The sequence below is a fragment of the Brachionichthys hirsutus genome, chromosome 22 (assembly GCF_040956055.1).
Source record: "Brachionichthys hirsutus isolate HB-005 chromosome 22, CSIRO-AGI_Bhir_v1, whole genome shotgun sequence".
Lineage (NCBI taxonomy): Eukaryota > Metazoa > Chordata > Actinopteri > Lophiiformes > Brachionichthyidae > Brachionichthys > Brachionichthys hirsutus.
Genome location: NC_090918.1, coordinates 5606036 through 5631515, shown reverse-complemented (window position 1 = coordinate 5631515; position 25480 = coordinate 5606036). Strand labels below are relative to the sequence as shown.

At 50.2% G+C, this 25480-nt stretch overlaps 1 protein-coding gene across 1 annotated transcript in view; it reads left to right on the top strand.

Annotated features, from left to right (window-relative positions):
- Positions 1-14508: 14508 nt before the first annotated feature.
- The window catches only part of cald1a (caldesmon 1a), a 28879-nt gene continuing 17907 nt past the window's right edge, over positions 14509-25480 (top strand). The window contains exon 1 of the mRNA XM_068755178.1: positions 14509-14565. The gene's annotated coding sequence lies outside the window, so the exon portion shown is untranslated. The remainder of the gene's footprint in view (positions 14566-25480) is intronic.

Sequence of the window (25480 nt, the reverse complement as noted above, 5' to 3'; positions counted from 1 at the left end):
TACTTCATCAGCAAGGCATCGTAGTGAAGGGTCGCCATCGCTGTGCTGACGTGTCCGCTGTGTACAACGGTTGATGTTTATTAAAGCGTGTTAGCTTCAAACAGCTAAAATTTTTGTGCATCCGTACTGAATCACCCAGATGAGCCTTCATAGCTGTAATTTTTTTAACTTGTCGTTGACCTCATCATTTAGTTCCACCCGTTTTCCCTCCACAGGTCGCCCGTCATTAACCCAGGAGACACGAAGCAACAAACGCACACTCTTAATTCACCAGAGAAGTTAAACTCGGTTTACTTTAGCTTCGACTCCAAACAAATAACTCTCCCCCACCTCTCATTAGCGTCCGCAATTTGCTCTGTGCTGATGAGAAAGCAAAAGCTGATTGAAATCCAAATTGAACATTAAAAGACCCACGAGCACACGGAGAAATAAACGCCGCGAGTCAGGAGCGACGGAACAAAACTCCGTCCCGGCAAAAGCGTCGCGCGAAGGGCGCCCGGTTTTATGTGCCTGTCGCTCTTATCGAGATTTAGTGACGCTTCGCCTCCTTATATTAAAGCAAAGATAATATTCCTGACAACTCGTGCATTAGTCAGAGCATCTGGCAAGAAAACACTGGGAAAACGCACAGCAGAGAAGCTTCCATCGGAACGGTTATGAACAGTGTAAATCCATCAAGCGGGCCAATTCCATTCTCTCATCTAATCCCTTATCGTGCTGATGAATGAGAAGGCTGCGTATCAGGTTTGGGAAACGCGAGACATTTATCAGTTTGAGTGTGGACTTTTCTGATTGCTTCCTTTGAACCGAGCCGGGGTTTGACATTACCAGAGAGCGGCGTGGTCGTTTTTACCATTTAGTGACCCGCGGGGATCGCTCACTCAGACACTCCCGTGTTTAACCTACGCTGCAATATTTCGTCCTCTGCAGCAGCGAGGATTTCAGACGGATAAGGTACCTTAAGCGTATGATATGTCTCCAACCGGTGTGAATTTAGAATCGCTTGTGAGTTTTCAAGCGTGCTGTGCCCTGGCCTGATGCTGGATCGTAAAATGTTAACCTCCTTTGAGTCGATTGGCGGCCGCTCCTCTGCAGCCAGAACTTTTCCAAAATCTGGGTTGAGAACTTGGACTCAGCTGTGTAGGCTTATTGCTATTCTGGAGCAACTGTGTGCCTGCAAGCTTTTGTCTTATTATATATGACATACATATGTGTGGTTTTTGCACAATGCTAATTACAACAAATGCATAAATATGCTCAACTTGATCACTGGAGACGTAGCTCGAGTGTTTTAGCTTCGCCAGCCTTCCCGTGAATTCAGTCCGTGTTCTAAAGATAACATTTCAAATCCGGGTGAGATCTGGTGGATCCCTTACAGGAGAGGAGGGATTAAGAGGGGGATGTTTCACGTCTTAATTCAAAGTGGCAGCACCCCGTACTCCGCTGTGCACCTACGAAAAGAAAATTGCATAATAGCTGCTCATTGTCAAATGAGATCAGAGGCTGATATTGAGGTAAGGCTGTTCATATCTCCTGCGGGATTCCATCAGGCAGCGAGGATACTTTCAATGCCCCTTGTCTCGGCAGCAAAAATGTCAAGGTGCCTGTTTGTATTGGATCTGCTGTGAAAGCAACTTGTGTTAAATCGTGGTATTCAGCTTAAATGTCTTTAATTAGCTTTCCTTTAATTGGCAGAAAGGAACCTGCGCCCGGGGCGAGGCTTTCTTCCACCAGTCCAACAGCTTCCTGTAATTCAATGACTTAAACGCAGACAAAGTTCACCGGAGATGTGAAGGATGCTAAAAGCACCGGATCGGAGCTCGGATTGCGACGACGTGTTCGGGTAATGTCGGCTAATTATATTTAACTCGCTGTTCTTTAATGATTAAACGTGTTCGGTGGCGACGCGTTCCTTTATAGCCTCTAATGGACGGGCGCGTTCCGGAAACTTCAGTGGATTGTTTCATTCAGCGTAAATGGCTTTAATTAGCTTTCATTTAATGGTAGCGGGCGTCAACGCCCCGGGGGGGGGCAAGAGGCTCGCTCATCCTAGAGTTGAGTCTCTCGCTACCGGGACTTTCTACAAGTCCCGGTAGGAGGCGGAACCACGATGTTATTAGCATGTTATGCTAATACGCGTAGCTGTAAAAGTTTCACTGCATTGAAACAAACCAAGTAGAAACGTGCGATCCAGCATCGCTGCAGGTGAAGGTCACCCTCACCTGCCGAGCCGCCGTGACTGTTTACCCCCCCCCCCCCCCCCGGTGCCACCGGTCCCCTGTGCACACATTACCAAGCAGACTAAGTAAATTGAACTAATCGTCTTTGATTAAGTGCAGACTCCCAGGCTTGTGGTACAGCGGAGACAAAGGTCATTCTTCATAATGCGATGTGACATTGCGGCTTGAATTGTCAAGGCGGTGTTGCGTGGCAGCGCTTCCTGCACGCTCGCATCGCCGGGTTAGAAGGGGCGGGGGGGGGGCGGAATGATTGCACATCATTCATTGGGACGCGTCTGAATATGGCCCGAGTGTGTAATCAGAATGCTTTGTGGGAAATTAGCGCAGGTTCCATCGTGAGGATGCAGAGCGCCGACTATCAAACGTCGAAGGTGACTTTGGAGGAAGCTCTTCCTACTTTGGAAGCGAGCAGATTGTTGTGATTCCCACAAAGTTTCTGCGCCTGTCATTTTGTCAGAGATGGAGGATGAACTCTTCTTCATTAAACCAATTCGCTGTGCCGAGTTGACGCGGCGTTTCATTTTCATCGCCAGCCGTCGTCGGCGCGCAACGAAGCCCAGAAACTTCCGCCTCCTTTAAGTGCTTCTGACTGGAGGAAACGTTGCGGCGAGATGCAGCAGCAGGCCGTCGTCTTCGTAATACCGTCCGTTGTTTCTGCAACAAGGTGTCAGCCGCAGTTTTTTTTTCCCCCCCACATAAATATGCAAAGCGTTGGAGGTGCCAAGGTGCCACAAGCGGACGCAAAGCGGATCTGGACAGGAATATCATTTCAATAAGCTTTAAATCAGCGGAGAAGCGATCCAAAGGATTCCCGTGGCGGGACACGTCCTCCGCTCGCCCTGCGGGGGGCATGCACTCGAGGACAGAGTCCTCCGACAGCTGCTGAAATTAATATGCGTCTCACTCGTCCATCTCCTGCCGCTCCAAGTCCAGATTGCATCTCTGCCCGAGCCGACCCGAATGCCGACAGTCCAGCAGGAAGAAGCCGGAGCAACGGGCGCTCCACTTTTATAGGAATAAGTGGCCGTGTCTCAGGAGGTGCCGCGGGGTCGCCCCGCTAATCGGAGGGGGTCAGAGGCTTGACCCCCCCCGGCTCGCGCTGCGTGGGAAAGGGTCCTCGGGTGAGATCCTGAAGCCTGATGGCTGTTGCATTGGCGTGTGACAGGATACGATGGAAAATGCGGTATTGCGAGCGCAATGAAAAAAAAAATCCCAAGGAGGAAATTGTCTTCGAGATGACGTGGGAAATTCCTGCTTTCATGGAAGAGATGGGTGACTTTCCGGGCCTCGATCGGCATCCGGATGAGGGCATGTTTCCTGCATCCAAGACCAAGAGATTTTGAAAGGAGAATGCTTGAGATGCCATTTTTTCTTCATTTCATGAGTCGTTTCTGACAAGCCCGATGTTTGAGGACAGACTGCACTTGGCTAATTACTACTCTAAAAGACAACAAAACAGCTCTCGGCGCTTGACGAATTCAGACAGTAGACCATTAAAAGCACTTGAAATCACCGAGTTATCATCAAGGCTTTTTATCTCGCTGTAATTATCGCCTGTAATTTCGTGGCGTGGAAAGCGCCGTTCGGCGGCGGCGGCGGCCGGCGTGCGGCTGAGAATTCAGGGAGCAGAATTCAACTTGCAAATTGTGATTAACGTCGACGGGCGTTCGCCGCCGGGAAGATCTTGAACGCGGGAGAAACGGCGGGAATCGGGAGAGTCCTGGCAATAACGGCGAATCAGCTTTATTGATCCCGACAACGGGACGACAACGATGGCAATTGGAGAGGAAAGGAGAGAAAGGAGGCTGAAACTGAAGCTCTCCCAAAGCCGGGAGGGAAGAGATGGGAGGTCAGGCTTCCTCGGAACGTCTCATCGGCAGCATTGTACTTCAGAGTAACTTCGGCTTTCAGCTCCAATTGTGACGATAAGAAGTGCAGCAAATGAAAACGTGTCCTAAATTCTCTCTCTCCACGGGGATTAGAAAGCCGTTCCTGCATCTGGAGGAAGAAAGGAAGGGAGGGAAAGCTGGAGAGGAGAATATATTCCTGCAGAGCGATATTCAGACTGGGATTATCGGTCGGGATTATTGACGGGGGGGGGGATTGACTCCGGCCCGGTTGGTTTCTGGAGAACTCCGGATCCCTCTTGGTTTGCACGATTTTTCCCAGAGAAGCCGTTAAAGCTGAGGAGCATCCGGCTTCGCTCCCTGCTGCCGTTTGGCTCGGATGCCGAGCGCAAGTGTAATTATTGCTCAGGCAATATTCCCGATCTCGGGAAAGTCTCAGAACGGACGAGCCCGGCGTGGATCATGTTTAATCCTGCACTGCTCTATATTAGATTTACAGTGTGTGTGTAATGCGCTCCGTAATGAGTGCGATAGCGTGTACTGATGATGATGATGATGCTCCTTCAATGGCTTCCTCAACAAAATGTATTTTTTCTCCATTACCAGCCAGTTTCCTGTTTATGAGCAGCGCCGGGCTAACAAAGGCGCCGCCGCCGAGTCACCGCGCTTCGTGTGCCGCATGTCTCCGAGATGAATCGTGGCTTCCGACGGCACGTCTATGAAGACACGTTGAAAACGGGACCCTGCCCCCCCCCCCCCCCTCCTCCTCAGCGACCTTACGACACCGTCTGTAATCGTCTTCCCAGACTTTACTTTCAGGCGACTCAGGACCCGGCATTATAAAGGCGGCTTTAATAGGCTGCCCTGTCAGAGCGGCGCTGAGGCATGAAAAGGGGCTCCTGACACCACCTGGGAACCTGCGGCAGCAAAGGATTATGGGTCGGCGAGTGGAAGGCGAGGGCGCAGGCTTGATGATTATCCCGTCGAGCTGTGTGGCGTGGGCGCCGTGGAGCCTCCACCTCTCAATTAATGTCATTGCAGCCACTCAATGTGGTGGGGGCGGGGCTAAGAATGGCCACAACCCCCCACCCCCGTGGAAAGCAATCATCCTGCCCTACATCACTTAAACCAATGAAAAGTCAATCAGCGCAGTCTTTCTGCTGCTAATGGAGCATATGTGCTATAAATGATAAGAAGCACGCGTGTGTGTATAAAGTACACACATGTGTACTGCACGTATATTAGCCTCCGGTCTCCTCTGTCTGGAATCTTGCTGCTTCGTACGAATGAGCCCATCTTTGCGGCGTTCCTTCCCATCAGCTCCTTCCATCGACGCTCTGCCTCCACGGCTTCCACGCTGCCGGCGGAGGCCGGATTGTAAAAGGCGCCTTCGTGACGATGTAAAAATGAAAAACAAAGTTCACGTCTTGTGTTTGCTTAACTCCCCCCCCCCCCCCCCCCACACACACACACACACACTCTTTTATGTGTAATGGAGAGTGGATTAATGGCGCCGTGCACTCCGGCACCCTCCGGTTTCATTATCGGCTTTAACAACTGTCTGTGGCGTGTTTACAAGGCCGCTCATTTAAAATCATGGCGTCAGGTTTCCCCACTGGTGGCAGAGGTCCTCCACCCCCTAGTGGCCGGGATGGGTAGTGCAGCGGTGCTGCTACTGTATATGTGAGCCCCACTGAGTACTTTGACACGGGCCGATTATCGGATCGGAGCTTTCGGGAGGCTCGGCTCTCCTCTCGATCGTCTCCCGTCTCGGCCACCGTCTGTCCCCGTTCTCCTCATCGCTTCCTCGCACCGACGGTCACGTTTTTACACAGAAAATGACATATAACAGAAGAAACGGAGCCAAAAAAGAGGCTGTGGAGAATCCACCGATGGGACAGTCACGCTGCACACCGCTGAAGTGCAGCACCTGCAAGGTCAAACTGGGGGTCAGGCTGTTTCGTGTCTGATGCCGCTTCACGCTCCATCGAGCACACGCGATGCTGCATCAAATGTTGACTCAGTCCCCTTCGCTCTCCTCTTCCTCTCTTCCTGTTTGTGCCGTCGGAGGACGATGTTGTATTGATTTTTAATGGTGTTACGGCTGGAATGGGGGGGTGGGGGGGTGGGGGGGCTACTAGAGGAAAGTCAAGCTATCAAAGCAGCACAAACGCACATGAATAGGAAAATTTAAAAAACGCACCTCTCTCTCTCTCTCTCTCTCTCTATCTCTCTCTCGGGGGTGAGCGGACTAATAACAAATAATGAGGATTCACCGTTGCTGAGGGTGCCGAGATGAATTTCAGATGTGCTCCCTCTGCTTTGACTCATTTTCATATGAATGATATCGTATTTTCAGCCTCGTACACATGCTGAGTAACACCGACCAGAAATAGCAAAACAGCCCCCCCCCCAAAAAAAAGAGCACCTTAATTTCAAAGAGCATGTGAAATTGGGCTCAGCGGGGAGGCTTAAGTCACTGGTGTGTAGTGAATCCATGCGTGTGTCGGCAAGATTACTTATTGTGCATCCGGATCATACATATGCAAAAATGGCCTCTCGTGATCCCGGAGCGTTGAAAGAATTACGGCGAGCATCCGTCACACCCTGAAAGGCTCCACGCTGGCCCACATAACCGCTCGGCTGGATCGGGGGCAAGTGGAAAGAAGAGATGCGTCTCCTTTCAAATGAGAAGAGAGCGAGCTTTCGGGATGCTTCTGAAAAGCGCTCAAAGGTCTTTCCTACCGAGCGTTTACCCGCCTGATAAATACTTGATGGAGGGCGTCCACCAGGAGTTGTTTTTAGGTCAGTTCTGAGATTTGCTCCTCTCCCTCTTCCGAGGCTCGCTCCAGGATGTGATGGGAGGAGGAGATTTTGTTTGAAATTTGCCCCAGTTCATTTTGTGTATGCGAGTGTGTCGCCGTAATGGAGCCAAGCGCCCCGCCTCCCGCGGGACACGCAACCGATTGCCGTTGCACAGTGCGGAGGCGGCGATGACTCGAGTTACGTTGTATTTTTTGCCTGTTCGGTTGCTCCGAACCATCCTGACGTCGCCGCATTTGCATCGTGGATTCATTAAAAGTGCTGCACGCTAATATTTTTTTGTATAACGTGCAGGATTAGCGCCGAGTATTCCCCTTAAATGCATGTGCAAAACTTTACTTTACACTTTTCTTGCACGCCGTTCGACATTGTAACGTAATAACCAGACCTGTTCGCCGTGTTAAATCTCGTCATCGCCGAGCTTCATTTGCATAACTCAATTCGCCATTTCGGCATTTGGAGTCACTTTGCAGCTCCATCCACAGTCCGGCGTGCCCCTTTGGACGTTTTGCGTTGGAAGGAGGCATTAGCCGCCCCCCCGCCCCCGATTAACCTACCGGCTGGCGTGTAGCAAAGCCGGGCTGCACTACTTTAGTCTTAAAAGTGATTACAGTCGTCTGATTAGGAGGCCGACCTCCTTCGGCGTGACACGCGGCGACCCTGGGCCTGTGTGGGCCGTATCAAACGGCACGAGAGTTCTAATTGAATCTGGTTTGGGTGTCGAGCACGATGGCCGGCCCACGTGCGATCACCTGAGGTGCGCTTCTTACAATATAAACGCGTTTCTATCTCGAATAAATCCCCGGTTCCGTTTAATCGTGTTGGCCTTGGACATCCAGCGAGTTGTGGGAATTAAAAGCCTGATAAAAATATTAGCTCTTGTGTCTTTACTCGTGTGTGTGTGTGTGTGTGTGTGTTTTGTGTGCACGCAGGTTGCTGTTGCCTTGCAATCAGACAGCTGTGCAGTTGTTTTTGATCCCAGAACAAGGCACTGTGCGGCGAATCTTTGCCACGGATCAGTGTTTGGACCTCTGTAATTGTGCAGAAGGAGAGGAGCATCTCCTCAAGCTCAGCCACAATGAGATTCTGTACGTGCGGGGGGGGGGGGGGGGGCAGCGGGTCCTGCTCTGATGTATTTGTACTCCGGCGCCTTTATCTCTGACATCTCAGGCAGCCGCTCCCAACCCGGAATAACTCAAACCCACCTGTGATTAACCTCACATTAGCAAATCCGATGTGTTATCATGGAAGCTGGGAGCCTTCGGGCTGCAGCGACTCACAGCTCGGCCTCATAAAACGCACCATTAAACAATTACGAGTCTTTACGGCCGCGCCGGCTGACCGCCGGCGTCGTGTTTGGAAGTGGCCAGAGGTGGGATTGGTCGGGGACGCGGCGAAGGATGATTACCGATATTATCGACCTCTTCATCTCGCCGGTTAGCAGGTATCTCCTCGCGCGGGAGGCCGGGGGGGAGCTGGAGCCCGTCTGGTGGTCGTGACGCGTGATGAGGATGATGAGTATGATGAGGATGAGGATGCATGAAATGTCTGAGATAATGATCTGAACCAGGACACAACTTGATCCGCTGGAGAAGCTACTAGCCGGTTGCTAATTTATGCACGGGTCATTATTTGTGCAGAATTTAGTTAACTTCGTAGTTTAATACCGTCGAAAGGCAAGTTAAATTAGGATGTTTTAATACTTGACGGATACGACTGTTGTTGGGGAGCCCTGTCTCGAGAGGTTGAGTAATAACTGAAGATGAAAATGATTTGGTTGTTAGCGCTCGGAGTTAATTACCGTGCACTCCTGTGTGTGTGTGTGTGTGTGCGTGCCGTTACCGTACCTCTCCCGGTCTCCTCTGAGGTCACAGCTCATATCCGCCCTCATATTTTTATTCTCCCAATAAAGCCGCATTTTATTGGTGTCGGATGGCTCGCCGGTTAAACGCCGCGTTGGCTTCATTCCCCTCGTGTCCTCCCGTCTCTAATCCGCCTGAAACGTGAGCTCCTTCCTCCTCGCTGTCCGCCTTTTCCTCTTTTTTTTTTGTGTCATCTTGTCAAGTACCTTATAACAAGATGGCCACATCTTGGTCCTTGACGCCGTGTCACACGTGGCGGACGTGCGCGTCCTAACCCGGGGGAGCTAATAAAGCCGCGAGAAGCGGCGTGTCACAGTGAAGGTCGCGAGTTCAGCCGCCGCGTGTAATGTCACACTGGCGGCGCCGAAGGGAGGACGGCCTCCTTACTCAGCCGCCGGTCTCTGGAGCTGCAGCTGAGGCTCGATTCTGCTCCTCGAGCCTCAATTACAGCACGAAGGCTCATTTGGTACGAGTTAATATTCTCCTTCAGCGGATCTGAAGGTCGATCGGCCTCTCGAGTCGGGAAAAGGAGGAGGAGAGATCGCAGCAGAAGGAAAAAAAACGTCCCCGCCTCCGCTGCTATCGATCATAGATTTTTATCCGAGGACCGTATTAACCCTCGGAGGTGAACCGCCCCCCCCCCCCCCTCTCTCAGGTGCGCTCATCTCCGCGGGTGATGAGCGAGACGGGGTCGGGTCGGTTTTATCCCGAGCCAGGGCTGAGGGGCCTCGTCAATCCGGTCCCATGTAATAGCATTTTCCGTACAAATCGTAGGACATGAGGTCGTCCAGGATGGGGGGGGGGGGAGCCAGAAACAATTACACCCGTCAATCAAAGTGATGCACGTTAAGTTCCAGCGATGGCCGCCTTGTCCGAGCATGTGCAGGCCAGCTGGGCTAGCCGGCTTAATCGAGCTAACACGTAGCTTATTAGAGCCTTTGCTTTAGCATTAATCAACATGCTAATGTCTTCCCGCGTAACAAAACAACACATAATCAAGTCTCATGATCTCACAATAGCTGCCATATGGTACGAGGCGCCGCAGCTGTGAGCGCCGGGCGGGCCAGTCGCCGTGTTGGCGCCGCCGGGAAGCCCGAGCGAGGGCAACGCGTCCGAGGGAAGGTCGTCTGGCTCCGACGCGGCGGCGCATCTCAATCAGTCAATCTCCTTAATAACACCGCAGCTATCGATCCTCCCGCTCACTCCCTGCCTGTTGGTCTTCCTCGCCATCGACGCGAGGAACGTTAAGAACAATCATCGGTCTCGATGTGTTATTTTAGCTCCTTTTGTCGGCCGGGCGGCGCAGGAAGCTGTCCCCAAATACGGCGTGCCGGTGAGGTTCCGGTCCGGTTCAGGAATAAAGATATGATGTCTTATTGAAGGTGGACGAGGTCCGTCACTGTAGCTCCTTTGCTAACGTGGCTAAAACAGTAGAAATCGTCATAAATAACAGAAATAAAAGCTAATTCTGGCAAATACTGCAGATTGCATCACTAGAATTACTCTGATTAACAGCGGACCCATTTTTGGCGGCGAAATAGCGCATCAGCAAAAATCCTGACGCGCATAAATAACGCCCTTCCGTGCACAGTCCAGGTTCACGCGGTGAAATTAGACTGAAATGAATGAATTTTCTCTCGAGGCGTTACTGAAAACATTTAAAGCGACCGAACTCCAGCTCGTACGCGACACATGGAAAGAAGACAATCTGGATTCTTTAGATGTGATGATGTCAGAGCGGAATATAATTACCAGTAGAAAGAGCCGAGGCTGAAGCGGCGCCGTTAAACACCCGCCTCCCGCCTGCCGCCAGACCCGGGGCACGAAGCGATCCTCGCCGCAGCTTCGGTCCGACGGGATCTTTGCGAGTAATTATCTCCGACGCTGTGACAGCTCTGCGCTGTGAGCAAAATAAAAATATATTACCGCTCTAATTCAGATGCCTTATTTGTTCATATCCAAATAAATGCACTGGGTTACGTCTCTACAGGCTATAAACGCGGGGTAATTCACTCTGCAGCCTCGGGGTAATTAGTCTAATGGAGGCTTGAGCGCTGGGAGTAAAGTGCCGAGCAGCGTTTACAGTCTCCACTGTGCTCTATAAAGTTAATACACGGTTAATCGGGCCTCTAAAAAGGGGCCGAGGACTCGCGGGAAGTCGGGATTGCCAAGGCGACCATAAAGTTGAGATTAGGTTCTCGCTCAGGGACTTCAGGTTGGGAACAAATTCACAGTTAGCATGAAATTAAACATTTTAAAACCCTTTTTTTGTTTTGTTAAATATGCCAGGAAATGATTGTAGAAATAAATCCTCGTCTGTTTGACGTTTCTTTGCTGCCGAAAGTCATTTTTGCGCCACCCTGAGCCGTTTGAAGGAGCCAATCGGAGGCCGCGGGATGTTTTTCGAGTCCCTCCGGTCTCTGAGCTCGAAGCGTCCGGAGTGATCGACTCCGATGTGCGTCGAGTCCCTCATTACTACCGAGCAGATGCTTCTCGCCACAACTTTCCCTCGCCTGTGTGTCAGATGCGTCGCATTTCCGACTCGGCTGTGTGCCTCCCGTTCAGGCGCCGACATTAAAAGGCGTCCCGCCACCTGGCTGCTTGACGGCTGAGTGACATTTTAAAGGCTTTTACGCACCTTTTGATGATAAATCATCCCCTTTTCTTTCTTTTTGTTTCATTTTTGCCCACTTTTCCCACATCTCTCCGTAGTTCTCCTCGCAGATCTGTCAGGATTTTGCGCCGAGAGGCCGACACGGCAGATGATGATGATGATGATGACGAGCATTACCGATAGCGAAGCTGGAGTTGGCGGCGAATGGAAAAAGAGGTGCTTGTCTTTGTAATGGAAATCAACGCAAGTTTAACTGCGTGTCAGAATTTTCTCGGATGCTAACCGCACTCGTATTTTACCGGAGATAACTCCAGCTCTTTGAAGATCAGAAGCTGCGCTCTCCACCTAATCCACTTGAGATTATAACTTTTTTTTTTACATCTCTAACTGCACCAAAGTGAAATTATAATCCAGCCTGAGCTCACAGGAGAACGCAGGGATTGGCATGAAGAGCCCTGCGTCGTGTCAGATTGTATTCGGCAGACCCGGTGAGCCGCTCTAATCTACGAAGAATACAGATTGAAGTTTCGTTCCGTATTCCGCCGCGACGTTTCCACGGAAGATTTGAAGTTTGAAAAGAGAGAAAGAGTTAAAGAAAAGTCCACAAACGAAATCAAACTGAGCCTCGGATCCAGTTTGTCGCTCCGGAGTTCACGGGAGGCCAAACCTGCAGCGAGCGAAGCGGTCGGGTGACCCGATCGGAACCACCAGCAACGGTTTATCCAAGGATTCCATTCAATCCTGAATCTGTGATTCGGATTATTTCCAATCTATCGATCAATATCATGACTTTATATTATAAAACCTAATTTTTGCTCAATTTCTGTAAGATATAAAAAGAATATTCATCAGATATTTCCGTGGCGCGTGAGGAGCTACACCTTTAGCCCCTTTCTGTTTTTGACGTTTCAAACATTGATCAGTTTAGCATATTCTCCCTTTTTTTTTACGCCTGCCCAGGGTTATATAAATCCATTCCTTCCCGGCTGAAATCCTCTTAGGCTGAGCTGAAATTGAAAGTAGTCGGATGATTCTGTCGCATTAAAGACCCGCCTCCGTTCAGCCTCCGGCTCACAAGCCGCGTGCACCGAGAAGAAAGTGCAACGAATAAGTGCTTCCGCTGCAAGAAGTGAACTCGACGTGAGGAGAAACCTTCTCTGCGTGCGGCAAGATGACTCGACGAGTCAAGGGATCTCAAAACGAATGGGTTCCAGTCGACCGTGCGCTGCTGTGGCCACTTCCTGTTTGTTTCTGTTGCCATATCTGTTATAAACACACAATAATAGCAGCTTCCTGTGTCAGCCTACGCCCGCTGTGCATCCTGCTCGGTGTCCCATCCTCCACTAGGGGCTCTCCAAGCGTCACCTTCCACTCATCCCTGCGTTCCGCGCTGACGCAGGAATGACAAGACGGCGTTCTAGGCTGCTTGCAATGAAGTTAGAAGGCCTGAAGACACTATAAATAGATTTATTTAGAGTGTGTATGTGTGTAGCACATACACACATACACACACACGACTTTCGTGGGATCAGTTCAGAATGTGAGGGGGCGGAGTTTCAATGGATTATCGGAAAGACGACAGAACTACAAAAAAAATCTCCTTTTTCGATCTTCCGTACTCTTCCTCGCGTCACTCCGGCCTTTTATATGCCGAACAGATTTCCTCGTTGTAATTGGACGCAGATGGGGTTTCCATGGCGATATCAAACATCCCAGATTTGACTCCGGAGCAGAATCTTTAAACTCTGTACGTTTAACGAGATCCATCCGGATAAGAGTGTTTATCTTTCGCTGTTTGTTGCCGTGGCAGCGCCGGGATTGGGAGCCTCCTGGGGGGGGGGGGGGTGTCGTGGGAGGGATTCGGTCCGCCGTTGGATGGGAGGGGCCCTGCAGCTCATGAGTTCTAACCATGCTAGCAGAAAGTACTGATCAGTATTATACGGGAAGGAAATACACGTGTGGATATTAGATGGATGTTGGTGGTGGGCTTTTGGTCGACCTCAAAGGTCACCCAGCGAAGGATTCTCTGGTTTGACTCATAGCCGGTGCGACGGAGTCCCCCAAGGACCTGTATCGGGGGCCCCGAGCATGTGAGAGAGGTAGAACTCAGTATTGAAATGAAAATAGTGACTCTACTCTGGTAGAGAGACGTTTGCCTCATGCTTGAAACCTTCCCTCTATGATTCGGCCGGCCAACGATCGATATTTCCACAGACCCGAGCCCGACTTGCTCCCGCAGGTATTTACCCCCCGTTAGCATTTTTGCCTCTGACGGTTGAGAGATGCAGGATGAAGGATCTGAATGATTTAGGCCCGCCTCTCTGCAGGTGTTTGGTATTCACCTTGATGCTCCGAGAAGCCAACGACGAGATACCGCGGATCATCCATCACCGCGGCGCGTGGGGGAAGCCGCGGCATCGATTCCGTTTTTGTCCTTAGGGGGGGGGGGGCACCAATCGGGGGATGCGCTTCGATCTGCAGCATCCTCTACGTTCTAGTTTCTCACGTTTCACTGATGCTTTTGCAAAACGACATTCTTCAGCACTTTGAAGGCGTCGTTAACGCTTCAGATTCAGATTCATCTGATTGAAAGCGGCGTGACGAAACGGGCAAATGTCGAAAGTTTGATTCAGAGAAGAAGAAGAAAGATTCGTCTAACTGGTCTGATGTAATCTTTTCAAGGTTTATATATATCAGCCCGGTTTTTGACACTCCGGATCTCTGTGCCCCCCCCCCAGCTGCTTGGAAAATGAAGTCCTGTCCTCTGGGGGGGGGGGGGTAAACAGGAAGTGTACGATTAACGGAGCTTTGGCGTTTCCTCTGGATGCAGACTGAGGCTTGTTGGAGGGTGAAGTCTGTCTTTGTTTGGGGCCTGCTGCCCCCCCCCCCCCCAAGTTGCGCTCAGCTCGACTCGACTTTGGCACAACTTGCAGAGCTGACTTGTTTCTTTTCATTTGGACCGCGGCGTGCGCTCGGTGCGTTTTACGCGCAGAGGCCGGAGCGGAGATTCAGCCTGAAAGGGAGGGGCTTGAACGGATATCCAGCTTATGTGTATGTGTGTGTGTGTTGGGGGGGGGTTAATCACCGAGCCCAGCGGAGGACCGACTCCAGACCGGCTCCCTCTCCTCTCCTCACACTCCACTCCGCAGCTCTTCCTCCTGTCCCGATAAGATCCACAGGTAAGCGCAAGAGAGAGAAACAAGTCCGCGTACTGTGCGGGGGGGTGTCGTGCGCTCCGTTGAGACTTTTCGGGATATCGTTCGGTGCGTTTTGCGCAAAAGCGGCGACGTGACGGCGGCGCTGAACGTTCGTGCGCGTCCGGCTGATCTGCGTGCGTGACAACACAAAGAAACGTAATTGTTCACGCCTGTAATGCGCGCGTTAGTCCTCTGGGGTGTCAGAGTTTCCTAACTCCGGCAAAGTTTCTCACCAACTCATCCTGGGGGGGGGGTAGGGAGGAATTCTACTAATAACGTGCACAAACTGTAAATCAGGGCGTTCAGACCCCCCCCCCCGTTCTGCAGGAACATCTTCTTCCTTTTCTTCCTTTGTCCTCCTGGATCCGTTAAAGATCCAGATCCGTCGTTCAGCCAAAGACCTGCTTCGATGCGACTCAAAGAGAAGAAGAAGAAGAAGAAGAAGCTCTTATCCGACGAAGACGAGCCATCGTGAAGACGAGCTTCCTCCTGCCGCCGCCGTGAACCTCCACAGCAGGGACGACCGTGTGAACTGTAGGAAATGCCGAGTCACCGCGGCACGGGTCAGTCGCTCCCATCTGCAGGCATCCGTTATCCGACCGGCCTCCTCTGGAGATGCGGGGGCGCTTTCTGAGCGGATGGGATGAGAGAGGCCTCGTTTCGGTTCGACAGTTCGTCCGATGTGAGGATCTACGGCATCGTTTCAGAGACGCCCTTATCTGATGCTTTCGTTTCTTCTTCTTCTTCCTCATTGCAGCCATTCTCGTCCTCCCTGAGCGCGAACGCAAACCTGCAGGCGTTCGCCTGAAGCGCACGGAGCGCTTCGCTTCGGAGGGGATTTTCATCCGCTATGGTTGCAGAGGAATAGATACATTTTGCGGATAGAGCGAAGCCACGTCTGCTGCATTCTGGTTTCCTGTTTCCTGTTTATTTGAGGCGCGTTGAATCGATGGCGACGGCGTCGAATGCAGTTAGTTCAGGTTTGGCGGGACGGCGTTCAGCTCAACTTGTTTTGACTGGCGTGCAGCGAGCACTCATGGGACTCCGGCCTGGGACCCAACACCCCCCCCCCTCGCCTTTGAATTCAATAGCATATAATTTGAATGCGCTGCATCCAGAACCGCACACTAAATTGTATAACCGGGGGGAGGGGGGGGGGGGGGGCAAAATCCAAGCTGAAAAAAGAGCCTTAACTCTTTCTCCAGGTAATGACGGTTAAGTGGCAGCAAAAAAAAAAAAAAGGATTGCTGTGCCTAATTGCTCGTGAAATCATGCGAGGGCATGAAATCCAAGCCGCTGTTAGCTTGGGGGGGGGGGGGGTGCGGTGAGAGTTTTGCACGTGTTTGTGATTTGGATTCTTTTAATTCGGAGGACATGGAAAAGTTCTGGAGGGGGAATATTCCCAGTGCTGATGGGTGTTCTGGAATTTGTTCACCGTGCAATTACATGCTTCCAACCCCCCCCCCCCCCCATCGACCCCAACCTTCGTATTCAACGCTGATATAATCCTCATCATCATAATCTGTATCTTTACTTCATGGGGGGGGGGCGCTTGAATTCCTCCGGGCTTCAGGCACTCTCCGATGAAGAGGGTTTGTTAGATCAGCCGCTCGCTCGTGTCGTTCTTGTGCTCGCCGGCGCCATCACTCGAGGCCAGATTGCAGAGCGGGCGGCGGCGTGTCGGTGTTCGTAACTGACGTATCGGCCCGCCATCTGCTCCTCGCCAGATGCCGAGCTCCGCCAGAAGTTCCATAAAAAGAACGATTGGATTCCTTTCCCTCCGACTCCATCTTGGCGTGTGTTTTTTTTTTTTTTTTAGGGGGTGATGATTTAATTCACGAGGCAGCCCTGCTCCGTATCTTAAAAAGTTAAAGCCTCCTCTCGTTCTCACGTGAGCCGCGTTCCTTTTTCCGGATGATTGATTGTGCCGGAGTGAGGTCGGCGCTCCCGAGCAGCGCCTCTGATGTCATCCTGCAAAGACGCGTGTTCTTCCCCTTTGTTCCCGTAGGCTTAGAGAGGGGGCTTCGTCTCATCTGATAAAAGGAGCGCAGGAAATGTCTCTGTCAGCTGATTGGCCCCGCGTCCTCCCACGGGGACCTCAGATATGCAGCCCCCGCCCCCCAAAGCTAAACAAAGGCAGCCAATCAAGAGCCCGTCAAATCACCTTTTAAAAGTGCCACATTTTCGGGGCTAATGGGGAATTAAGGGAGGCAATAAAGTGACGTCAATCCCCGGCGGCATGTGTGAGAAATTCCGCTGAGGTCATGTGCTTGCACGGTTAGCGGAGTTAGCCGCTGAGGGGCAAACAGACAGGGCAGAGGGCAACGCTGGGTTTACACTCGTGGCTATAGAGGTGTGTGTGTGTGCGTTTGTGTGTGTGTGTGTGTGTGTGCGTGCGTGTGTGTGTGTGTGTCGGACACGAAGGACAGCTTGGAGAGTCCACGTTGGACGCCTGGCTCTGTGGTAATGATGGAAGTGAGGACTTACCTCATCCACATAAAACAATCGCTGTGCCCTTATATGGGCATTCGCGTGAGGCTAACTTATTGTGATCCTTCGGAACCTTCGGGTTGTATTTCCCCCCCGAACACGCTCCATTTAAACAGTTGTTGGACGTCTGTCGAGTCTTTCACCAGAAACATTTATTTATTGTTGTCCAAGCCGCACAGAAATCCAATTTACAGTCGTAAAAAAAGAAGAAGTTCAACTATTAGCTGTTAAGGGATTGATTTGGCTATTTGTGTGCTAATAATAAGAGATAAAAACGTGAAACGTGTCGACCGTGTTGACGAACAAATGGCAGCCGGTGTTTGTAGTTTGGTTAGCTTTGTCTTTGCCAACTTCTGCGGCGGCAACTCCAAAACAATGAGCTGAAAGATGCCATAAAGGTTCCAATGGGAACCTGCAGCTGCCTTTCACAACAACAACAACAACAACAAAAAGCTATTTAACGGATTCATTTTCTGACTGTTTCAGTCGCGGATCGTGAATCCAGACTTGGCTGGCGTCTCGTAGCAAAAACCCGGTTGCTTGAAATTGTCCGCATCCATCCGTCCCATCAGCAATAAGCTAACCTGGCAGCAGCACAGCCTGGGGTCTGTGTCGGGCCTGCAGTCGGGAGCAGCGGTAATTGTTTAAGAGTGCATTTATAGAGTGCACTCTTTGTGCCTCCTAATCAGAAGCATGCTCGCGCATTTACATGCGAGCCTCCGAGGATTGCTCAGGAATGCGCTTAGGAGCGAGGCGAGAGGGACGCGAGGAGACCCCGCCGGGCGACGCCGCCGCGGCCGCTTCTCCCCACTTCATAGATCACATCGTTTCTCGTGGATTCGGTTCGGTCCGTATTAGGTCATTTGTCAGTTCTCTCTGTACTTTTCCTCGGGTCTGGCAAAGGGATGAGGAGAAGGAAAAAAAAAATGGCTTCAGAAAACAATTTTAATCAGACATGGTCCGCGGGGGCGGAGGCTGGCATCGGAGCGCCCTTTACCTCATCGGAGCCCTGCCAGTGGTGATTGGGCGAAACACTCAGTCAGGGTTTTATTGGATAAGCCCAGGCCGGCACCGGAGGGGCCTTCCTGTAACAGAGCGGCGCTGGGCTGTCGAGGTGACAGCCAAATGGTGCTTATTAAACTGGGGGGTGATTCATGCTATGCGCTCGGCTGCAGTTTAACCTTGTTGGAGGCTCGCGGGTCGGCTCCAACGCCAAAGTCCAGTCATATTTCTTTAATGGTGCACATGCATGTGATTATATCCCCTGATCGGACGGTGCGTTTCGCTGCAAATGTCGTGGGTAAGATTGACGCAAGCCAATGCGATCGGTCTCCTTTCAGTTTAAGCCGTTGAACCTTCTAGCTGCACGTTAGCGGCGTTAGCAGGACTGAGATCTACCGCTTGTTTACCCAGTACACGGCGCTCTGCACAAATTGAGCGTGGCATCTAATGGCGTGTGAGTGTGGATTAATTGCCCCTGTGTTCAGACTAATGGCTCCTTCTCTTCTGATTAATGATGACGCATAGCGCAAAGCGGAACGGCAGGGCTAAGACGTGGCCGTTAAAACGAGAACGCTGGCATGCATTTTACTCTTCTGTTTGGCCATTTCTTTTTGTTTCCTCGTCAGACTGGCCAGACGTGGACCGTTAGCAGGAGGCTAAGACGCCTGAGCTACAAGCTAACCCGAACGATTTAATGCCACGATTCACCTTTGCATGTGCAAGCTAGAAGAGACAGACCTCCGCCAAGCAGCTCGTTCCCATCCGAACAGGATCCACACCGTCCACATGGTGATCTGGATCAGCACCAAAAGGATCTAACTTGTTCTTGGTATCTTTATACACCAACCATCAAAATGATTTTTTAATGGGATCTAAATTAGACCAAGACCCATCTTCAGATTATACTTCATCAAGATCCATCCCAGAGTTTTTCCGTAATCCTGCTAACAAACAAACAAACCTAAGCTCCTTGGCGGCGGTGATTTATCATCAGTTGAGACGGTTAAGATTGTTTTGAAGACGTGGGCGAGTCTGCATAAACTGCAACCATTAAATCAGCAGGCTAATGTTGCCCTCGTCGAGCTCTTACTTTTACACCTACACCATTTTGGCTTGTCTTACGAGTCGTACACACGAATCAACACCTCGTATACAACGAGGTGTTTTTGGACGCTGGAGACTTTGGCAGGGATATAATTTGAGTAAATGGATTTCGGTGGATTGTACGTGCTTCATTGGGTCACATGTTGAAATTGGTACAAATGCGCAAGACTGCGATGAGGTGCCCGTTCTGGCTGGCCTCATTAAAGCTGCCTTAATGAGGAACGAAGCACCCAGACGTTGTCAGAGGCTGCGTCCTCGCCTACGATGGAGTCTGGCGTGTGTCCTGGCAAATGTTTCACGAAGCTCATCTCGCCTAAGTCGAGCCCCGAGCGCCGCAGTGCCGCTCAGGTCTGTGACAGCCATCTGGGAGACCACCTAGAAATGTGGGCCCCCTATTAGTTCAGGTTAGGCTTAATGACCAGTAACGGTACACCGGCCAAGCCAAACGGCGCAAACGGGCTCCGGGCAGGCGGAAAGGAAACACCAGTCACTCCAGCTCCAAACGTAAACACAAGGTGGGTGGTGGGCGGGGGGGAAAGGTACGTCGGTAGGGGCGTGTCCGTCCAGACATGGTTCTGTGTGTCTGAGCGCAGAGCTGACCCACACGATGGAGCAACAAGATGCAGATGAACCCCCCTCCCCCGGTGGACACATTAGAGCAGGGCAGTTGAGAGGAGGGGTAGTGTGGTTGGGGATTTATTTCCATTTAGTGGCAAATTCTACGTCATGCTAATTGCATTCAACAATTGTATGGCGAGATTTAAAAGTACGGAACTCGCGATGTTTCACTCCCAGGCGGCGATGCAGAACTCGCAGGTCTGCAGAAAGGCGTAGCGTAATCTCCAGCGAGCTCGACAAAGGCAGAGGAAGAGAGCGAGCTCTGTTATGTCTCATGAAGCTTAAGGGTTTCCTGGAATTTCTGGCAACAAAGCCTTAAAAAAAAAGTCACATAACCCAGGAAAGAGAGGCGAAATAGAGACCGACGGCGGGTAGCGCTCCTGAAGGGCACGGTCCAAGGCGTTCAACTCTCTGTAGCCGCTTTAGAAATGGCCCCCACGGGGCACCCGTCCAACCTGGTGGGTCACCACGCTAATAACAGCCGGTACATTCATGCGCGCTGCAGAGCCCTGGAAGGGTTTGAGGTACGAGCGGCGTGGAATGTATTCTTTGGCAGGGAAGACGAGCTCTCCGTCACTCGGAGAATGTGCATCGGCCGATACAAAAGCAATGCTAACGCTGTAACAGCATTAAAGTCGATGCTGCGAAACCCCCGAAACGGAGGAATAATACCTTTTTCCACGGGGGTGATATTTGTTGGGGTTTTATCTTGGAATGAGAGAGCCTCCATTCCCAGTTCTTGGCGTCACATCTGTCAGCCGGTGCAAGTGGACCGAGATGAGGACTCGTTTACTCCACTGGATTTTGTGCTGACTTCCGCAAGTCCTTTGTCGAGGGCTGTGCAATAGTTCTGTCTCTAACCGGAGTGCTTTCTTCTGCGTTCCAGAGTATTCTTGCAGCGCTACGGCTGTTAGCTGTGTTCAATCAAAAGAACTGCGAGTGGTATTGATCGTTTTTTGTTATTAAGGCGACGCAAAACCAATTCCTGTTGATTGTAGAGGATGCTGCAGTAATGCGATACTAATGTGCGTGCTAGGCTAAGGCGTAAAAAAAAACAAAAAAACAAGGTGCAATGACTTCATATCGTTGAACGGATCAGATGGGGGGGGGGCACAGGCCGGGAATGTGGGATTGATCATAATAACTGGAATAAAAATGTACACCTGGCTGAAGAGTCGCTGCGCTGCCACCGTTAAATAGAGCATGTCATGTCCTTCGTGCCTATTCGCTGACAGAGCCCTCCGATTCCCCTCAGGTACGCCGGGCTAGGATCGCCGCACCTCGCCGCTTGCATTGAGAGTAATAGATCCTTTCTCTCAGGTCATCTCGCTCGCCCCACCCACAACCCACCCGCTCCTTAATCTCCTCCTATCTCTCTCCAGGAATGCGGCCCCTTATTTTGAAAAATACCTTGTCATGTAATACCCTTGAAAAGCAAGGCAGCACACTTTAACCCCCACCCCACCCCAAAAAAAATTAATTGGCATTCCGCTCCGTGATTTACGGATTTGTGTGCTAAAACAAGCCAAGAAAGATAAAGATTTATGCTATTTTGGAACGATTTAAATAAATAGGTCCTGCGCTGAAGCTATTTTCTTTGTGCTTTTCCTGGTTACGGCTGCAATGCCTGTACAAAAAAGGCAAACTTGTCATGTCATGCATTCAACGGGCTTTTAGCGTGTCGGGGGGCATTGCAGCCTCGTGCATGTGTCCATGTAAGGTATGATGGGAGGGTGTCCTCCCATAGCGTGCTTTGTGTTCGCCACATAAATTGCTCCGCTGTTTATGTTCTTCTGTTAATCTAGTTTCACTTAAAGCGTCATTCCTCTCCGTCTGTCGAGAGCCAAGCGGGCGAAGCGTGGCATTTCTAGGAAGCGTGTTTCAGCCGCTCGGCAGATCCATTTTCGTTGCATTGTTCTTTTCTTTTCTTTTCTTTTTTTTTTGCACATCAGGAACCTCTCAAGCTTTATGAGAAATACATTTTTATGTTCCAGTTAATGCTTCCAACATGTCGTGTTATTGCCTGCCTGCCGCGGATCATGCTAATCGTGTACCACTTCTAGCTTTGTCGCACATCCCGAGCGACTTGCACTTATTAAAGTCGTGCTAAAGTTCAGGCTCTTGCACGACAACCTCTGGGCTTTTTGGAGGACCCCCCCCCTCACGGATCTGAAGGAAAGTTTAAGCAACATAGAGGTCATTCCTGTCCTGTCTTTTGCCGCTTTCCAACCAAGTCTGCTGGATGAACCGTTCTCTAGCTTCAGACTGAAGCCCGCCATATATTAGCGCTCTGGTTCTCCCCGGTCAGCTCACTAGTAGCAGATTAATGTCCTGTTGAGGAGACGCAGATTCCTGCCCGAGCCTCATTTAGTCTGACAGAAGGCAGGTGTCAAGATGGCTGTCCTGGAGGAATGTGAGGCGGCTGCTTTCCCCTTGGAAACGGACGCCAGATAATGACGGTGGAAGGGATTTATGACATGTCACGGGTTTCGGCCTAGAAATTCTATTTGTTACTTAAAATGAGCGAGAATTCAATTACCGGCGGTGCCAGAGGTTTCCATTGCCATTAAACGACCTGCTCTGATGAGGTATTCCAGGGCATCTGACCGTTATTGTATATTTGCAGGTCTGTTTGATGGACTTAAATGTTATCGTGGGATGCCTTCAGGCACTGCGAGGCTTGGTTGGTTGGTTGTCTTGGAGTATTCATCAAAACCAGTGTATTCTATAACAGGATATTGATGCATCTATTTAGCCCTGGTTTGTTTAAATCCAGTGATGCTGCAGTTTGCACATTTCAAGATCATAATCTACCTTTAATGTCCTTGTGGAGTTCCCCGTCAGACTGTCAGTATCATGCAGTTGCTTATTTATCCTGATTATTTCACATGCTGGATGTTTGTACCAGAATTTGTGGTGTATTATGCAAGAAGGTTCTTACATAAGAGGCCGCAGAGTGAAAACTAAAACTGCCTGGCTCCTGTTCAAACAGGAAAAGAAAGCTTATTTATCACTTTATCCTCCCTCGTTCTTCACCGGGCAACACACAGGAGGGATACTTCGGTCATTTAATATTGAATTATGTCTCTTATATTAAAATGTGTGTTGGAGTCACCTGCATCGACACTCATACAGCTGCTGTGATTAGCTTAGCTTAGCTAGCTTAAGGACAGTGCTAACCCTTTTTGGTACCAACTAAGCATATTTAGCAAACCTTTCCGTGGCTTCAGGGCTCTAAACTTCACTAAGCTATGCTTGGACAGTGGTTTTCTCGATAATAAGTAGTAATTTATAATTTGTTCAGCTTTAGCGAGTGGACACACAAGAGCTAGCTCTTCCCTGTTGCTTTAAATAAGCTAGCTCAGCGTGGTCTGTTAGCTAAAATTAACAAAACATAAGATAAATTGGTTTGCGCAGATTAGAAACGGCTGTGACATTCTACATAGGCAAGCATACAAAGCTAATATTTTTATTTTAGGTTTTGTTAAGTTTAGCTAGCAGGCAGATCAGAGCTAGCTGTTTCGCCTTGTTTTAAATAAGCTAGCTGCATATGGGAGGACATAAAGCAGCTATCACACTATTATCCTTTAAGATGGAATGTAAAAGTTCAGATTTGTTAAGGTGGACAGTTTTAAAACTGTCCACTCTGTTCAGCAGCGAGTTCAGAAATCTTTCTTATCCCCCCAGCGCTTTTCTTCTGTCGTCGGCCTTCCACACTTGCTCCCAGAAATGTTCCAGATAATTTGATAAGTTTCTATGAAATGACATAACCAAATGGATGGGGGGTTGTTGTTTTTTTTACAATTTCAGACCACTCCATGGCTAAAGGGAAAAGGGGGGCCGGAGCGCAGATAAACAAACCGTTTCTAAGTCGGGCGGAGGGCCATGGCGTCCGAGACGGGCTGCTTTTTCACCGAGAGGAATGTTCCCTTCCGGAGAGAGGGGGGGGGCTCGGATTCAGAGCTCATGCGTGAGATTGGATAAAGCTTTTGTGTGTTTTTAAAAATGAAATGTCAGCACAGTGAAAGGACCCGGAGCGCCTTCCTTTCAGGACTCCTGAAGTCCTGCAGGTGTGTGCGCGTTCGCCGGGATGTCACGGCGGATCCGGCATCGCCATCAGTCGTGCTGTTTTCCTATCGAGGCCACTGTGTAGCGAGTGTGAGAGCTCCAAACCACTGTGCACACAGCATGCAGGAAAACCTTCCCCGCCCCTCCCACCCACAAATTCTCTTTTTTTCCCTTTTTCCCAGTTTGGTTACGGGAAAAGGCAGCATTTTTTCCTCCCTTATTTGGTCATATGGAGCGCCGCCAGCGAGCAGTAGCCTTTTGATGCCGTTCAGACGTCCCTATTTTGTGTGGGGTTTGTACTTTTTGGAATGCGTTTTTCTCCTCGGATGCATCCTTTAAAAAGTTAAAAGACCTTTGTTTCTTGTCGCTGTTTCACAAAGAAGCAGCAATATTTATGATTTAAGGCTCCCGGAGCCCAACGTCTGATGCAGATGTCCCCTTTAGAACCAGCAGTAAATGCAAGCCTGTGTTTTATGACCCTTCTTTTGCAGCCAGCTGCTGCATCAACTCCTCTCAGCCCACCGTTTTATTTAGTGAATTGAATCGGGTGCTTACAAGTGAGAAATTACCTCAACTTTTTTATTTCGAATAATTAAATTGTAGTTAGCGCAAGCGAAATCCCTTCCGGGCTGCATGATTCAGACGATGGCTAGAGGTAAAAAAGAGGCTCAGGTGTTTTCAGCCAACTTTCCTCACAAAGGAAAGGCCATAATATAGTATTCCGATAACTTACGCAGCTCCATTTGTGACGAGCAGCACGAAACTCCCATCCGTGTGTGGGATGGCAAGAGGAGAAAATATTAAAAGAACAGTGAGTCACGGTCCAAATACATGACAGATGACTTGGAGTTTGTGCTCGGTTATCTCGCTGACAGCGGAAAATAAAACCGGATTCAAGAATGCAACAAGGAGGGCAATTTGTTTTCGCGCTTATCAGGGCAGTTTAGAAAGTATGAAACGACAGCTTCCTCTCCAGGGGGGATTTGTCATTTTGAGGGATAATTGGAACAAATGCCATTTATTATCACGGCATGCGCCGCGAGAAGGAAAGTTGTGTTGGCTGTGATGAGTAATCAGGGATCTGAGCACACGGCGACTTCTGCTGAGGACAGAAATCAAAATGGCCAGTCTGATTGTGAGCGAGGCCTTCTCAGAGCAAAAACATAGATTTTTTTTTATTGGCTAATACTTTCAGCTTTTGTTTAGTTTCCATAATAAAAATTTGCAGCAGTTTGTCTTTCTGTCGGACGTCCTTTGTGGTCGTGCCGGCAAAATGTGTGGAAGCCGGTGAAGAAAAGGCCTGATTTATCACCTCAGCAACCTGTTTCCTGATGCGTTTATGCGCTCCAACGCTAGTTTCATGTCTTCTTTCCTACGGCGGGGTGTTCTCTTTGTAAATCATGGCCCCCTTTTAGACTGAAATGCAAGCACAACCTCTGGTTCTCAGTCGTATCCAATCGGGATCAAATAGGGATGCGGTTGGCTGACGCTAACGCTAACCTTTGTGCGTCTGTTAAATGCTCTTTCCCTGAGACTTCCTCGGCTGCTTGTGTGCCAACGGGTAAAGTGTCGGTCCGTCTCGTGTGTGATTCACAACACGGAGAGGTGTCTGGAA